Source organism: Apteryx rowi, unplaced genomic scaffold (genome assembly GCF_003343035.1).
Source record: "Apteryx rowi isolate R43461 unplaced genomic scaffold, aptRow1 scaffold_533, whole genome shotgun sequence".
Lineage (NCBI taxonomy): Eukaryota > Metazoa > Chordata > Aves > Apterygiformes > Apterygidae > Apteryx > Apteryx rowi.
Genome location: NW_020450798.1, coordinates 432,943 through 451,091, shown reverse-complemented (window position 1 = coordinate 451,091; position 18,149 = coordinate 432,943).

Genomic DNA, 18,149 nt, shown 5'->3' with positions numbered 1-18,149 from the left:
AAAGCAACAGAGAGAAGACTGGGAAGGGGGCTCCACAAAGGAGTTGGGAATAGGTACCCAGATGCCACCTTAAGAGAGAAGCAAGTGCAGAAATTCCTTAGTGAGCCATCAGGTACAGAAAGAGCTCATGCTATGTCTGAAATGTGAAAAGAAGGAAGGAACTGAAGAAAGGGGGAGAAGATTGAGTTTGGTTTAACACTGAATTTGAATTGAGAATGTAATCTGAATTGCATAAATCTGGATGTGTTTATGGAGAAACTGCAGAAAGGGAAAGAGATTATGTAGCAGGTCTGATACCTTTCTGGATCCATCCTGTCATCAAGTATGGCAATTCTTGGATCAGTCCTGAAGAGGCCAAAGAAAAACAAACAAAACTCTGTGCTGATCTGCACATGGATATGTAGAAATAAGATTAACTGCAACTAGCACATGATCTATTGATTAGATGCCACCAGATGATGAACTGCGAGCTAATGGTAAGCTATTACCCAGTCCAGGCTAGGAGCAGTGGAATAAATCAATACATAGCAGATATCTGACTTTTTTTTTGCTGCTTTTTAGGGGAGGAAAACCTGCAAGTTGCAACATTCTTTTAAGTATGTACAATGCAGATATACAACTTAGGAACTACATTTTGCTCTTAGATGTATTGGGATGAGTGTTTTTTTTTTCTCAGCTGACTTTAGCGAGCACTGGACCTTCATTATGAGGGCCTTAATCCTAGAAGCATACACAGCTTCATTGTTCAAGCTACACAATGCATTTCTGCCTGAGAGGTAAAAAGAGGGGTGAGGATAATAACTGGAGCTTTTTTTATAGCTGCAACAGTCAGATCAAGTCAACTGTGGAAGTTTGTTTAAAATTCTGGAGAATGTAGCTTTCATCCTGTTCCTTATTCAGAGATTAGACCTTGTTGCCCTTTAAATTTAATGAGTTTTGACAATGTTTATGACATTATTTCTAGGAGGGGAAAGAAGAATATTGTTGTAATTGTCACTAAATATTTGGGGAGTTAGCTCTCTAAAGTTGAAATTCCAAATTGTAGAATCAGCATCAGTGGCCAGACGTCATATACTTCAGTGTTGGGAATAAGTAATATCTTATTGCCTCTACAGATTTAAAAATTTATTCAGATGACAAATAAGAAAGACATCAGTTCAAAACACTGTGGCTTCAAATTAACATCTTTCATTGTAATAAACTATTTTTCACCATAGGCAGCTATTTGATTTTCCTGCTTTATTAATATGGTGAACTACATTTTTAAAGATTTAGGTTAGGTTATGAATGATCAATAGAAAATTTTCGAACTGTCATTCAGTGACCAACTTGACTATGAGACTAAAACATGTATTTTAATCTATAGCTTACTTCTCTTTCCTTTCTCACATTAATTAAGAATTAACCTAAAAAGAGATATCTATCTTCTTCACACAGTATCTTTTCAAGAATGAAATGAACTTGTGGCTTTGTCTTAGAATGCATAGAAGCTGGAACAAAATAAATCTATTATTTGAGGGAATTTCTTTGTGAGAAAGCATGATTTGCATGATCCTTTTTCAACATTGCATTATCAAGAGTATCCTAAATCCAGACAATTCTCTCTTTACAACCATTAAAAAGCATCTAGAGGATTGTGTCCCATAGGGGATCCGCAGTAGAAGAAAGACATGAACATACTGAATCAAGTCCAATGGAAGCCCACCAAGATGACTGGAGGCTGGAGCACAGGTCACATGAGAAGATGGGCTGAGAGAGCTGGGTCCATTCAGTCTGGAGAAGAGAAGGCTCAGGGGGATCTTACTGCTGTCTTCAGCTACCTAGTGGGAGGGTATAGAGAAGATGAGTCCGACTCTTCCTGGAGGTGAACAGTGATGGGACAAGAGGCAATAGCCACAAACTGGAACAGGGGAAATTCCAATTAAATATTAGGAAAACTTTTTCACCACAAGGGTGATGAAGCACTGGACCAAGTTGTCCAGAGAGGTTGTGGATCCTCTGTTTTTGGAGCTGTTCAAAACACGACTGGATGCAGCCCTGAGTAACCTGCTCTAACTGGCCCTGCTTGGAATATGTGGTTGGACTAGATGACCCCCAGAGGTCCCTTCCCACCTCTAAAGATTTTAGAAATTACAACCCTGTATTGTATTATCCAGATACCTTTGTAACCACCTGTAGAAGATACTTCCCTTTAAGATCCCCCTTATGGACCTGCTGTCCACAAATTTGTTCAGCCTTTTTTGAACCTGCTGATACTTTCTCCACAAACTTCTGTAGCAAGAAATTCCAAAAGTTCCCTGCTGTCTAAGTTAAATGGTACTGTGTTTAATCAGTTTTAAACTAGCCTCCTATTGGCTTCACCATATTCTCTCTATTTCTAGTACTGAGGAATTTGGTAAAGAGCAGTTCTGTATTCAGCTTATTCAACATCTCCACAAACTCCTAAAGATTAATCATAGCCCTACAGCTTTCTTGTCTCCAATTTGAAGAATCTCACCCTTTACAGTTTCTCCTCATATGGCAACTACTCCATCCTCTTAACCATTTCAGCAGTCTTCTCTGCACCTTCTCTAAGAGAGTGGACTCTGTCCTTGACATACAGAGACCATAACTGCATTCAGAACTCAAGATGTGGATGCTACAAGATTTTATATAGTGATAAAATAACATCCTCTGCCTTATTCTCAATACCCTTTCTGATGAGTACCAAGTTTTGGAACAGCTTGGAAGCTTCTTTTTGCTGCTGCACATTGATCCAACAAATAAATGAAGTTTCTTGTTTTATTTTAGTCATTAAACAAAAATTTATTTATCCCATTATGCTATTCATTAGCCTTTCTGAGCTATACTGTAAGGTTATTGATTTATCTCAGCTTCAGTCTTGATAGCATCAAGCTGTGTCATGTTTTAAATAAGCTTGCAAATTCCTCATGACAATAAACATCTTCTTTTTATTGTGAAGTGCCCATGATAATCCTGATCATCCTTCAGGACTGACATAGTAGGAATGAGAATGTATAATATGATGTGTAAATTACTGTACTTTGGAGCTAACTTTTGCTATCAGTTAGTTTACTAATATCAGAAGGAGAGAAAAAATTGAGTTCTTTAATTGATTATATGATTGATCCTAATCAAGTGTGTCAACCCTGGAGGTGATTTTGGTATGAAATATGATGCAATTTAGGATTGATCAGATGATGTAGAAAGAAGTATTTATTGGCACTACTGCCGATACTAAATCCTGATTAGGAATGCTATGCATTAGGTTGGTACTCATTTTCATGAAAACTAGAAAAGATACTGGGAAGGACTAAAAGAACAATCGGGAAAGAATATAAAAGAGTCAAAGAGCTTGGATTATTAATCCAGTAAAATGTAAGTTTCAGAGGAGATACAATTTCTTTGTAGGGATATAGAAGCAGGTAACATCAGGGTTGGAAAGAACTATTTACATCAAAAGAAAACACTAAGACCAACAACCATGAATAAATGTAGATCAGGTTGAAAGTTTCTAACCAGAAGGAAGGAGGCAAGAGGTTGCTACAGGAATGCAACCAACAGGAAGATTTGATGTGTAGTGACTTAATAAAGATTGTCCTCTCTTCAAAACTGTGCAGATTCATATGGACAGCTCCCAAGAGCAGCAGTTTGCCAGCCACCTTTCTCTCAGCTTGGGATAACCTAGCACATTGATTCATCTATTTGCCAGAACAAGTTTAACAACTATACAGAAGTTTCTGCTGGGAGTACTGGTCTCACAAAGAGGCCTCCACAAACACTAGACCTCTAAAATTCCAGAAACTAGACAGTAAGAAAAAACTCTCCCATGAAAGATTACAAGAAGGTACAAAAGATTCAAAACAAGATGGATATGTTTAGTTTAAGAACTATGGATTTTGTCAATTTGCCAGGTTACTGCTATCTATATCTGCCCTGAACCTGACCCTCTCTCTCTCTCTTTCTAAAAGGGATGCTGCAGTAGAGGAATTCTGTTCAGCAACACACCGGTTAGGTCTCAGCTGGAGAACTGTGTTTAAATGCATTCAAATAAATGTTGAGAAAGCTCAGAGAGAAAGCAGAAACACAAACCAAAAGATTAGTTTTGGAAAGTATCATCTTCTGAAAGGATAGGGGTGCTAAGCCTGCCCACGCTGGGGAGAAAAGTTGTGTTCATTCACAAATACCAGCAACCAGGATGTCATAAAGGGAAAAGCTCTCAGACAGTGAAATGACTTAAGTACTTCCTTGGTAGTGGAAAATGAAATGGTGAACTGCAGAATGGGACTTCACAGGAAGATGAGAGATCATTTACAGAGGAAGAATCAAGGATTTGGTTCTAACAGCTATAAAACTAGGGTTCAATACATGCCAAAAATAAAGGTACAGTCATGTTTTCCCTTTAATTATTTTCAGATTGTCTGCAAAGTCCATTTTTCGCTCAGATTTTCCAGAGGTCAAATATGGAGAGGTACATAAAGTTTGCACTATCCCACTCCTCTCACTGCAGTGCCTACTCTGGAAACAAAGGAGAGCCTTTAAATATAAATTTTGCTCCTTACAGCTCCTGATGATGTTACAAGTAGTTTTTAGGTACTCTGGAGCTTCCAGGAGAAACTAGCAGTTTCAATTTAATTCAATCTGCTCTCCTATTTCAATGCCTCTCCTTCTTGTTAGAGGTCATTGCAACAAAATTATTTCCACTGCAAAATTATTTCATAATTTTCTCAGCCTTGTGCCTGGATTTAATAGAACATACAGCAGTTCTAAGAAAAATACAGGGAGGCAAATATTAGCCAAAAGTAACAGTTAAAACCTATGATAAAACTCCTCCTGAAATCAGTGGGAACATAACTAGGTCAATCAACTGCTTTGGGAAGTCCCATCTTCAAATTTTGGTTTATTCCGCATTGTTCCTTCATTTTGATAAATAATTCCAGACAGTAGGTCAAATAATGATTACATATCAGCTAAGTGCTTAAATTGACTCTTTCCCCATGGCCTGAGGAGGAAATTATGATCATTGTACTATGAAATTTCATAAAAATCCTTCATTTCTTGAAAAATATAAAATTTGTATTGAGTATGTACACAGGAATGAGGCAATTTCACCTCTTGGCAACTTTTCAAAAGTTACCATCAGGCACAAAGTAAAAGTATTATGAACTGCATTCAGGCAAGTTTTCCAGGAAAAGAAGAGAAAAGCTTCAGAACATATGTACATGCCCTACAGGAAAGCTTTTAGATCAAGATCCATTCTGACTCATATCTGGTGTCAGGGCAGAGTAAGCTGATGATCCCTTTGATTTTTTCAAAAGAAGCCCAATTGATTACTAAGGCTTTGCATAGCATCTTACTAAGCACATAAGGGTTGTGGAGTTTCACTGTCAGGGCCTAATCCTGCCACAAGTAGCAACCAGGCTTACTGCTGTAACTGCATCTCATAAAAGCTGTGGGGCTTTCACGCAAACTTCAAAGTCTACTATACACACTGCATATTGCACAATCCAGGCCTGTCAGTACGATCACTGATCTTTCTGGGAGTCAAGCTCAAGTGTGGTCTCTCCAGTCATAACTTCCCACTGCTGCAAAACTGTGACTGACACTAGTCATACACCAGAAACTCAACAAAAAGCAAAATCTCAACTTTCAATTTCAAAGTTATCCCATGCTCTGTAGCCTTCAAAAGAATTCTCAGGAGTTGGATGTCTTTCTCTGACTGCTTTCAGCTATAATTCCAGCCATCAGCCTTCTTTTGTTATCCAGTATGCCTTGCCTACTATGTACTGTGCTCAGCTGATGCAACCGTCTGGCTGCCTGCTAGGTCTTGCCTTCAATTTGCGCCAGTGCAGACAACTCTTAACTAGTGAGGCAAATATTCACAAGCATGCCTGTCATCTGAAAAGACATGTATACACAAAGCCAATGCCAAGCAGGTGTAAAACTCTCAGTCTGAGGGACCCTGAAGAAAGCAAGCAGAGCTCACACAAGCTGCTGCAAGCAGTTCTCCCTTTGCTGGGGCTGCAGCCTTTTGACTATCAGCCCTGAAAGGCAAAGGTCATGGGAAGCTTTTCAACTTATTTCCCAGGAATTTGATGACTGATTGGATCTGCTCAATAAAATCCTCAGAAATAAAAGAAAATCAGGTGACTCCTTGACAGCAGGGAAATTGGTGGAATCCCACCATAAGTTTCCCAGCTTTGCAGGCATCCAGGGCCTTCCCTACCTGGCACAGAACAAGACCCACCAAGGAGCAAGATGCCTCCTGGGCCTGACTGATGCCTCCAGACTTCTACATCCAAGCAAGATTTTTAAACTTCTCTTCCTCACTCAAGACCTGTGCCTCTTTACAGCTAAACTCACCAGCACCTCATTGCACTTTCTCTGTAGTCATGGAAGTTGTTTTCTATCCGCAAAGACAATTACGAATATCAGTAAGCAGTTATATAGCTGCAATTTGAAAAAAATATATAAAAAAGCACAAATTAAGCATATCGATGAAACTGGCAGTTAGTGTAATTCAAAACCTAAGAGAAAATATCAATGTGCTCCAACTTAAGAGAAGAAAAAAGGATGCTGTCTAGTTATCATTTTCTCTAGAAGAAAGATAGAGCCAGTGCATCAAAGCATCATTTACTATCATTTAATTATTCAATGAAGTGTCCTCTCTGTTTTTTTGGTGTTACCCCAATAAAAAGTTCTTGAATTTTTAAAAAGGAAGATCAAGAACTGATGAGTTGAGATAGTCAAAAGAACCAGCAGTATCACCCAGTGGCATTAATCTGTTTCAGATGCAAAAAAACATGAATTTGAGGATAAAGATTTTCCTCAGATCAACACTTTCTTGTGTGCAAACAAAAAATAATCATTTTGAAAAAAGGAATGATGCTTCATTTTAAAGAACACTTTAGAAAAAATATGGTTTATTTTAGCACATCACACACTTTTCTGTTAAACACACCTTCCTGTTACTTTCAAATATAAGGTTCAATCACCACAAGCTTCAATTTATTATTGAAATGATACTTAACATTTGTAATATATTTCACTCTCTTTTAGTTTTCTAATCAATTTTTAAAACTTCTTACCAATACAACCAAAATTAACTCAATTGAAGTTCAACTTTAATAGAATCAATCTTTAGCAGATTTCTGTAAACTGTCCAAGACTAGTTCCACTAGGAATGTATCCTCCTACTGCTGCGAATGAGATAAAAATGGACTTACTGGCTCCTAAAACAAGCACACACACATAAATGAATTTCTCAGAACCCAATATTCCTTTATCTTCCATCTTTTTTTCAAGTCACTCTTCTCCAACAATGCTTATAATTTTCTAAAATATCAGCACTTTTTTCACAATCACTTTTCATTTTTTTTCTGTTTTGCCATGAAGTGTGCTTTACATAAGAATGGCTATGAACAAAATAGTCATAAACTCTTTGTTGTAACTTACCATTCAATTAATGAATTACGTCTGAAGCTTCAGCACATACAAGAACAAACTGCTTTAATTTTAAGTGTATCTGTAGAAATTGTTTAGCATATTTTGAAAGAAATATTAGTATCTTGTCACTGAAAGCATCTCTCCATTGCCCTTATTTTCATTTCTCTGAAAGAACATAAAATTGCAATTGAGCAGTCCTCAACTAACCATAATTTATATAAGCTACAAAACATTTTAAGCTTCTTGCAACTGCAGAATATAGAACTAACCACCTTGTGGGGACATACTTCATTATTTCCCCATCTTTGAGGCCGACAGAATTAAATCTCTCTTGTAATTCTTAAACTCTTTGACAGATGAAGTACACTATATGAAAACTTTAATTAGAAAACCTCAGGAAGAAATAATGACTTTGCTGTATTATGTAGTACATGAACTAAATAATCAGTTGAAAACAAATAATCTTTCAATTTTTCCATTAATCTGTAGGCACTTAACTTCAGTTTTATCTGTTACAAACAATACATTATCATGATGATACATTATCAAAGCTCAAAATTGGAGTATACCTCTTATAGTTGGAGATACTACTAATAGAGTATTTCTAGTGTCTTGAAAATAATTAAGCACATGGTGGATGATTCTACTTTGAACTGTGTAGTTAAAAACACCTGTGGGAAACATTTTGATATTTCCATGATTTGAATCCAAAATTTAGTATTACTTCATTATCTGATGACAATGTATCAAGAAGTATTTGAAATGAAAGCTCATAGAATGTATATAACTAAGTTGTTTTCAATGCAATTGTGGCAAAAAGTCTCTACTTTTAATAAGTTTCCCATGTCTGTTTGAATCAGAAATGATTTTTAAAGATTGTGTGTGCCTGTCTGTGTGTGTGTGTGCGTGTGCATAAAATTCCATCAAAATTTACAACTGGACAGTTTGTACATCATTAACAAACTGGAATGAGTTTATCACAGTTCATGTTATTGTATAGCAAAATTGCATCCATATGTGCTTTGAGTGAGAAATTGGATGGATTTTTTAGCAAATTCAAAGCAGCAACAAACGCTAATTTCACTTACTTTACTCCTGTCAATCTCTGGAGGTTTTTATTGGCTTGTAAAGATGGCCAGTTTTATTAAAGTGGAAGCACTGACTTCTCGCTTGTTTTCAATTTTGTGCAATAAAGTGGGAACTAATCATAATAATTTCTCTATAAAAAATGAAGATATCTCCTGTCCATAGAATGGAGCATCACACAGAGACTTCTAGGTGAGCTGACCTATGCACATTACATTGTGGTGCAGTGATGCCAGCTCAGATCTGCCAGCTATTTTATTCCTCATACAGTGCTAGCTCTCACAGAGTCAGAGCTGGTACTCTGCACCTCTTTGCATTGCACTTCTAGCTCCAAAGGTAGCATTCAGAAAGTTCTCTCTCCCACTTTTCTGCCCACAGTATAGCCATGCCCTTATACGCATAGCTTATAGCATAGCTATAAACTGAGAAGGTATTGGCATCTCTGAACTCAGTCTCAAGTTTTCCTTGGTGATTTTTGTCCATAACTTCCAGATTGCTTTGTGCATGAGCTTATGCCTGTCAAGCTGGCTTATTTACTTGTCTTCTCATGCATCAAAATTAAAGTAAGGCTAGTTAAAAAGGGCTGAAAACAAAGTCCTGTAAGCTGAACAAAACAAAACAGAATAAAAATCCCTCTACCCTAATACAGCCATATAGAAAATGCACTTTGTATCCTGAGAAAGAAAAAAGTGTCAGAAATTCTCAGATTTTTTAATTATTCTTATTGATTCATTTGTATTTCGTTGCTGAAATGAAAATAAAAGATTGAATTTGTTCACTGAGACCTATTTAAAACTTTATTGATAATGTAACAAATAATAATTGTACAAAAAACTCAGTTTGGAAGAACAAGGTATCCTTACAGGTAACATCTTACTAAAGGAAGAGGAAGAGCTGACAGAGTTGTCATACAGCAATATATTCACCCTTGAATTCACCACACACACTTTCTGCACTGAGGCTGAGGAGACAAGTAACACTGATGTCACATTTTCACACTGTCAAAGTCAATTTATATTAATTTCTTGTTTATATCCTGTCAGCGTATTATCAACTTAGTATTTCATTTGTGACTCCAAGGGTTATACTAGAGCTAGTTGGCCCTACTTGTGGACCTGAGTTTATGCAACTGATGCCTTACCAGAGAAAGGCCGTACCAGCATGGGCACCAATTGTGCCGGTTGTGCCCAGCTAACAGAAGGGGAGACAGTGACATTTACTTTTGTCACTAATCAGATATGATTCAAAGCACAGAGAACTTATTTGTTGAATTAGTTACTACTATCTTAAAATCATCACTTTTCAGAGTAAAACCACACTTTAAACATGGGAAATGTTATTTACTGTGTATGTAACACTTACTAAGCATAATTCAAGTTGAAAGCCACACAACCACACTCAATGCTACTGCAAGACTATAGAACATTTCTGTGGCCAACACAATAAAATGCCATATGCTGAAGACGTACACAGCCAAGAAGTAATATACTTAGTAGCCTAAACTACAACATGCTGTGGGCCAGTATCTGTGCAAATATTTCAGAAATGAGAAATGAATAATTATTCTGAGAAACAGTGATACAACTGCAAACATCATTGTTTTTAGATACGCAGATTGCCAAAAATTAAACACAAACCTTTGAGAAGAACAAAAACCATCTTCTTACAGGTGCAAAGTTCTACAGTATTTCCCTCTTTGGGAGATCTCAAAGATATCATATCTAGCATAAGTATTTCACCTCTTGACTTTTGTAGAAGGCTTGCTGCGATTTTTTCAGGCACTAAGTCACACAGAATATTCTATATTCCCTTTGTACACTTCAGAAGCAGATAATAAAAGATTTTTCCCCCTTACATTATGTTTTATTCATAACTGTTAAAAAGAAAAATTGAAACTATGGTGAGAGTCACTCTTTAGGCTTGTCTCTATTAGAAAATTGAATCAGAACTGGAAACGGTTTCAGATACAGACACCCAGGACTAGCACTGAAATCAGAATAAGAACTAACACAGACTTGAAAAAGGTGGTTTCATTACAAGTTTAGAAAATGTAATTGAAATGACATCTGATTTGCACCAGGGTTGCCACTGGAATCATATTCGCTGGTGAAACAGGTAAACAATATCTTTGAGACAAAGAAAACAGCTGTAGGCTTCATTAGACTCTGAAACAGCCATGGTATATAGTATGCTTCTTACTCCCCATGGTTGCTGTTCTGGACACAGAGCACTGTCAAAGGAAGGAATTTCTTCAGAAAAAACTAACAATAGCATTGACAAGGGGGCTATAAATATGATCCACAGTGGCTTTCCCTTAACCAGAGGCATCATACCTGATGCTTTGTGACGTTCCTGAGCTAAAAGAGAGTTCCTTAGTCTATATTTGAACAATCCCTTTTTTTGACCCCTATAGCTTTGAAATAATGACAGCCAGGGCCTGATTCTCACTTACACTGACTGTTCTTTCTCATATTTGGCTGCATTTGGAAAAAAATATATATGCATCCTAGGCCAGAGGATTTTTCAACAGATGTAAAACTCATGCAAAAAGTTCTATACAAGTGAAGAGGAATAGGAAGAGGAGTTTAGCTTAAGGTATTACAGTGGCTGGAAAGTAACTTCTAGCAAGCTAGACCATTGATCAAGAAAAATAAAATGGTCACACCTCTACAGGTTATGAGGTGTTTGAGTAATACATCACTATTTATAGTAGCACTATACATTTATACTAATGGCATATCTTACGTGAATGAGCCTTTTAATTCTGGGTCCCTTTCAACTAATTTTACATATGCACTATCCCCATCCTTTACTGCTTTTAGAATATAGTTGTCACGTTGTCCTAAAAAAATACTGTGGATAACATTTTCTGGACCATTAGCGAAATGGCTTCATACAGGCCAATGCAGTTCATCAGACTTTCTATTAATTTTTATTAAAAATGATTGCCAGATTTTCCTTTCCCTGCAAGAAACCCCAAACAACAAAAACTAAGGTCGTCTTTAAATCTATAACCCCGACAGCAAAGAAATGAATAAACTTGCTCCTGAGAAAATCTTCATCTCTGAGACCATTTTTAAGAACAAGTACATCAGTGGTTAAACCATGGTATGGTGAGGAGGGCTATAGAAAAGCTTGTCCATAAATAAAAGTGAATTACATTTAAAATAGATCTTATCACTAGTTCAATAGTTCATTTCACTCCTTTTAAAAAAACAAGGTAAAGACTGATAACAGGAGCCCAATGTATTTTATGTACAGTACTTATCCATTTAAAAAGTAGTGGAATGACAGCAAGGAAAGCAATAGGGGCCCTATCCTGTTCCCCTCAAAGAAAATGAGAAGTTTGCCATTAACTACAAGATGCTGGATTGTGCCTTTGCTTTGCTTGGCAAAGCTATATGTCAGTTTGATATTTTCTCTTGTAGCTAAAAAGCAGTCATTTGCTGCCCTCTAGAAGCAGACTACTGCATAATCTTTGGTATTCTGCAATACAGTTCTGTTGCTAGCTTTAATTTTTTTAATGCATATAACAACAATGCAAAGCAATGTGGAAACATTTTATTATCTCTGCAAAAATAGTAAATATTACATAACAGTACATAAATATTAGAGATTAAGCTAATGATCATGAATTTCTACTCTATATTTCATTCAGTTAGTGCTATGATAATGGCTATTAAAAAGAAGGAATGGAGGGTGTGATGTACTATGAGGTACTGAGGATTTTGAAGTGTTTTCTGAATTCATAGTATTTTGATAACATGTCTGATTATTCTGGTGGAAGCCTGGAATGTTATCACATGTTTCTCCTAAGATTATCAAATAGAGTTTTCTTCTAAGAAGAAATGATCTCAAACTATTTTTTACCCCGTTTAATAAAATTGAAAATTAGCAAGACAGGATCATGACTCATCTTTTTATGCACAACCCTCACCACATTGATAAGGTCACACAGAGGAAAGGCAGATTCATCAGGTCTTGTGAAATCATCACAAAATAACTCAGCAAGTTTAAATTGTATGTAATCTTTTAATAGTTTTTTCTCTCCCCCCAAAGTAGTAAGGAACTCACTTATTAATAAAAAGTATTTGCCTATTAAGTTTATAGAACTTTTAATTTAATTTTATTTTATTTTTATTCGCATAAAAAACTAACAGAGTGCTTGGAAGTATCTGGTTTCTGCCAACTCTTCACTGGCCTAGGAATGGCTAAAAAAATTTTCTTTAAACTTAAAAAAAAAAAGACAACCTTCAAACCTTCCAGCCTCAGCTCCAAGCAGAAGTCAAATGAGAATTTAGGTGTAAAAGCAAGTAAGAGTAAGATTCAAATGTTATCTGTCATTCAATTATCATAGCATAAGGCAATTAGATAATGAGCATGCAGTTTTCTTAGGCAAAGAATTTCTTTTATCTCACTACCATCAGAAGTTGATTTTATGGGTGAAATATTCAAAAGTACACATATTGTTCTAGTACCATTCCACAAACTGACAGTTGTCATTTTTTTAGATCTTATACCATGCTCATTGCTATACTACGTTTCCCAAAGTGACCAGGCACAACAGTGTCTCTCTTTTTGTAGGCCAAATCTTAAACAGTTGAAAAGCTCTTGATTCTCCTGTCATCACACTAATACCAGCAGAAGAACTGCCCACATAAGGATATCTGCAATAAGGCACTAACAATCTGACTTATTCATATTTACCAGCCATTTAAAAAATCTTGTACCTTTTCACAGTACTTTGGCAAGAGATATAATGAGGATGGGTTTGCGACTTAGTATCTGCAGTGAGGTACTCATGAGAATTAAATGGAATAAAAAGGTTATGCCATGTATAACTTTAGGTCATCAAGGTTGACTCTGTAGTCTAGGGAGAGAGATAGTTACCTCTAAATGAGGTTTTGGTGGGTGAAGCATGTTTCTAATTCTGATGTCTCAATTAAATGCGAAAAGTTAGGCAAACTGATTTTGTAGCTGCTTACATACTGTCTCTTCATAAACCTCAACTTATTAGTAATGCAAATGTTACACACTTCCCAGAATGTGTCTGAATAGTTTTTCCTTTGGGAAGTGCAAATCAAAGTTCAAGAACTCATTTCAAGTACACTTTCTCCTCATAACCAGATCTATGCTATTTTGTTTCTAATTGACTAAAATTAATGCTTGTTTTAAAGTGAGATGCATGACAAGGTCAAGACCAAAGGGCCAAGAGTCTATCCAGGTTCTCTGTAAACAAAAGAGAGTTGCACAGTCTTCCAAAGAACAAGACAAAGACAGACATTAAAAGTTAATTACTTCACTTTGATTATTTGATTCAACTGCAATGTCAGCAAATGTTATGTACTCCCACAGTAAAATACAAGTAGGTGGGTCATGACATGTCAAGTCCTCAGCGTACCAATCAAGAATACTATAAGGTTAGCTATTTTAAATACTCATAAAGAATATCAAGCCAGGAACTTACAAAGTTTTCTAAGCTTGCTGGCTGTAGAGTTTGCAGCTAAATAAAGTGTGGAGTGGATGCCACCAAGCGGTAGCTGTTATCACATAGCAGTATCTTTAGCATTATCTCACTTTCGGCTGCCACTTCAGCTGCAGAAAATATTCCTGGTATAGCAGTTTGTTGGAAACAGAATACTACTATTGTAGAAAGAGGAAAACAATTCCCTAAGGATAAAATTTGATTCTTATTGATAATGAAAAAATTGCCATTAACTTAAATGAAACAAGTATCAACTTATTTTTGAAGCCTTAGAAGATATTTACACATTGTCTTTTGATAGCAAATGCAAGGCTACCTGAAAGACCAGATCTGCAGTCCATGTAGACAACAAACCTGCAAAAGAGATGCTAGGTGCATATGGGAGACTTTTCTAAGCATAGAAGATTATTTGGGTATATCCACACCGCTAAATGAAATAGGGCCATGAGACGAAATCAATTATTGCTTAACTGTCTTGTCACTTCCTGATTCCAGACAATTCCAAACTGCTCTTTTTCAGACAAAGTATGGGCACAATTCTGGGAACTGTTTACTCTGAGAATGATCACAGAAGTCAGTATGGTTGAAATTGCATCAAGTTGGCTTCTTCCACTCTCCAGTTGATTCCCTCCATTCTCTACAATCCTTTAGCATTATTGTAGCAAATTTTGTCTCTCAGATATCCTAATAGGTTCTTAAAACACATCCCAGGACATGCATAGCCTCAGTTTCATGCTATAAGCAACACTCTGGAGGGCTGTTTCACGCCTTTGCATTATTTCAGCCACAACGGCACCACAAGAGGCCCGGAGGAGACATCCAGACGTGTACAAATGCAACCACTCTGCTGTAATACTAGTACTGAACTAGTAATTACACTGAGGACATAAGCCAACCCATGCCACTTGGCCTTGGGATTCCTGGAAGGCAGTCGCTTATACAGCAAGTAATTTAGGAACATGCCCTGTCTAGAGTCAAATCCTTCAAGTACTGTGTAGAGGTAGCTCAAGAATCCTGCCCCAAAGACCAGTTTGAGTCTGGTGCAGAAAAGATGAAGATGAAGAAACTTCAGTCAAAGGTATCGCACCTGATGTGTGTTACAGACATCCGGTCCATTCAGATAAGCTGCCTCCATCTCATTACTCTTCCAGCCTCACTCACTTCAATTTTAAACAATCTGTGATAAATTTCCTACCTGCTGAATGGGACAGGAAAGAACTTTCTACTCTCCAATCCGTTTCTCAGGCAGCAAAATGACTTGCCATCAGTTCTGTATTTTAATAAATAAGAAACTGAAAAGGCAGAATTCTGACTTTTTTTTGTTGACTCATATTCTTTTCAGTAATAAAATGTTTGGAAAATAACTATTTATTAGTTAAAATGGTGCACCATGTTAATAATACAAGTGTCTATTTAATTAATATGTGTATTAACACAGTTATCTGAAAGCAAAAAGCAGATTAGATTGTTGCTGGCACTAGCCTGAGGGGAATGGCAACACAGCCTGGCTTCACTGCCTGCTTTGCACGAGTCAGAGCCCTGGAAGCCAAGGGGGCTGCTTCTAGTGCTGCTGCCATTGAAGCAACCAGGGAAGATGTGGCAGAATGAGCATCACTCTCCAAGGCTTCTTTTCCTCACCATCTATATTCCAATTAAAAATAAATCTTTTGGTTTTTACTAATGATTCCCATGGAGAGATGCAATAATGAGTCTGCTTCCAAGCTTCCCCTCTTCCCTGTATTTCCAGCAACACAAGCAGATTGGTGTGGGCTCTTCATCTTGAGGCACCAACATTCAAAATGTGCTTACACTGCTCAGGAACACTGAGCAGGCTTTGATAAAGCACTTTGACTGTCTAATTTCTACAGTGCTACCACAATAACTGGAGAACCATTCACTGATAATAATGAGTAAGAATAGTCAGAATAATATTGACCACAGATCCAGGAGGCAGATGTTTTACAATGCCTTCTCTGACACATGAATCAGTCCTTACTATATGTAACCGAGATCACAGTCTGCATCACAACAAATGTATACTTTAAATAGTTAGCGTATCAAACATAGAACAGTGTCAACATAGAACATCTTCATCTATCAATATATGAGCAGTAGGTCTTAGGGATAAACCAGAAACCATGTGGATTAGCTAGACTGGGGGACCAACTCAAGGAAATACAGTCCTACTACAGAAAAGCAAATCTGAGAGAAACAAGCCTGAAAATGTATATGATATAAACAATAAGACTGAGTAAAAAAATTACTTTCTTACAGGCCACTGAAAACAAGAAACATCAAAAAGTTTGTATAGCAGCATGTTCCAGATGTATTTTGCATTTCACCTTTGAATGCACGGTTTGCATAAAGAAAAGCACAGAAGCAGAAATACATCCACAAAGGTAAGTAAGGAATCAAACAAAAGAACTCTTCTTAGCTTATAAAGAACATGAGAACATAAAAGCATACAAGTGTCTGCACTGAAACATCCTGCTAGCCCAGTATCCTAACTCTGACAGTGGCCAAAGCTCAATTAAAGCAGAACTAAGAACACAGCAAGCAAACGCATGAATCATCATGAGGCTTATATGCTCTAACCAATACTGACAAAATGGATGACAGAAGGTTATACCTGCCTACGGGTATTAGCCTGAGGAAATTATGTTTTACTTGTTTTTTAATTATGTTGTCAATTTTTTCCCTCTAACAAACTAACTGATTTTTAATTAAGATATCCTGAACTTGGTATTGGAGACTTGTGCAATGGGGAACAACTGCTCCCAGAAACTGTCTCTTAATCTTGAGAAAAAACAAGGATAGGAATAGGAGCAAGTCTAGTTCCTGGATTAAGTGAGGGAACTGCAGACTCAAAAAAAGTGAAATGACAGGAAGAGGGGAAATATTGGAATAAAAAAAAAAGTAGGAAAGTATTAAATCTCAAAGAACAATCGCCAATCCACTGTGAGCTAAACTCTTATGCCAAAATTAATATTGTTTGACATCCAAGGTCTACAGTGATTGCCTTTCTATACATTTATAATAGAGTGGGATAGCATAGGTGTAGGTGAAAACAGAGAATTATAACAAAGTTTAAAGATTATAAAAAATATTCTGTAAACTATGACTGAAACGGGAGCATTCTGAAGTTACAAAACATGCTAGGCCAAAAGAAGAGGTCACACTAACGTATGTGCAACTGACCAATTATATACAGGGACTTAACTATGTAAGCTGTTCTGCAAAGATGAACCTCTTGACTTCTATGAATCAGTTTGCAATCACTACACTCTATATGCAATATATGTTAATTTTAAATGAAAGTGACTGATTATTCTGTTGGTATTTTACACATATATCTAGGATAAACTTACTGATGAAATGCCAAATTCCAACTCAGAAAAATGGCTCTACCTTACCAATGGCTGAAGTGATCCCTAAATATTACAGTATAAATTCTATACCAATATGTGTCCTTGAAGTTGCCACAGACTCAGGCATATCACTTTTTTTTTTACCCAGCAATGACAGACAATTCACTTCACAGCTGCTGAAAAGTGCTGGAGTATTATACTGTTGTTCAATATAACAGTGCTGAATTCACTCAAGTTCATTTAAGTCAGGAGGACGCTCTTTTTGGGTAAAGTCCCATTGAGATTTCTGGGTGTGACCATTTCTAAAACCAGTTTCACAAAATAAATAGACCTAATCGTGAACCCTGCTAGTTCCTTATGTTCTGGAAGAATATTGGAAAACACTGTCAATTGGATATTTCAGATCTTTCTTCTCTTCAGCCTCTGGAAAAGCTAGAAGTATCTTTTATAGGATGTCATTGGCAGAAGTTGTCACTTGTGAGATGTCATCATCTTTAGTATGTTTTTCTGGAGCTTGCTTAGAGGTAAGATGGGGGAAGGGGAGAGTTACAGTGCCAGGGTAGYTGGCAAAAGACAGCTCAAGTCAGGATGCCTCCAGCAGGTGAATGCAGCCAGGGAAGTGYGCATGGGATGTGGCTATGGAGGATCCTCTTGTATCCCTCCTGGGAAACCTGCATGCTCGATCACCTCCCTGAAATGCCTGTACACCAATGCACGCAGCTTGGGGAACAAACAGGAAGAACTAGAGATATCTGTGCGGTCGC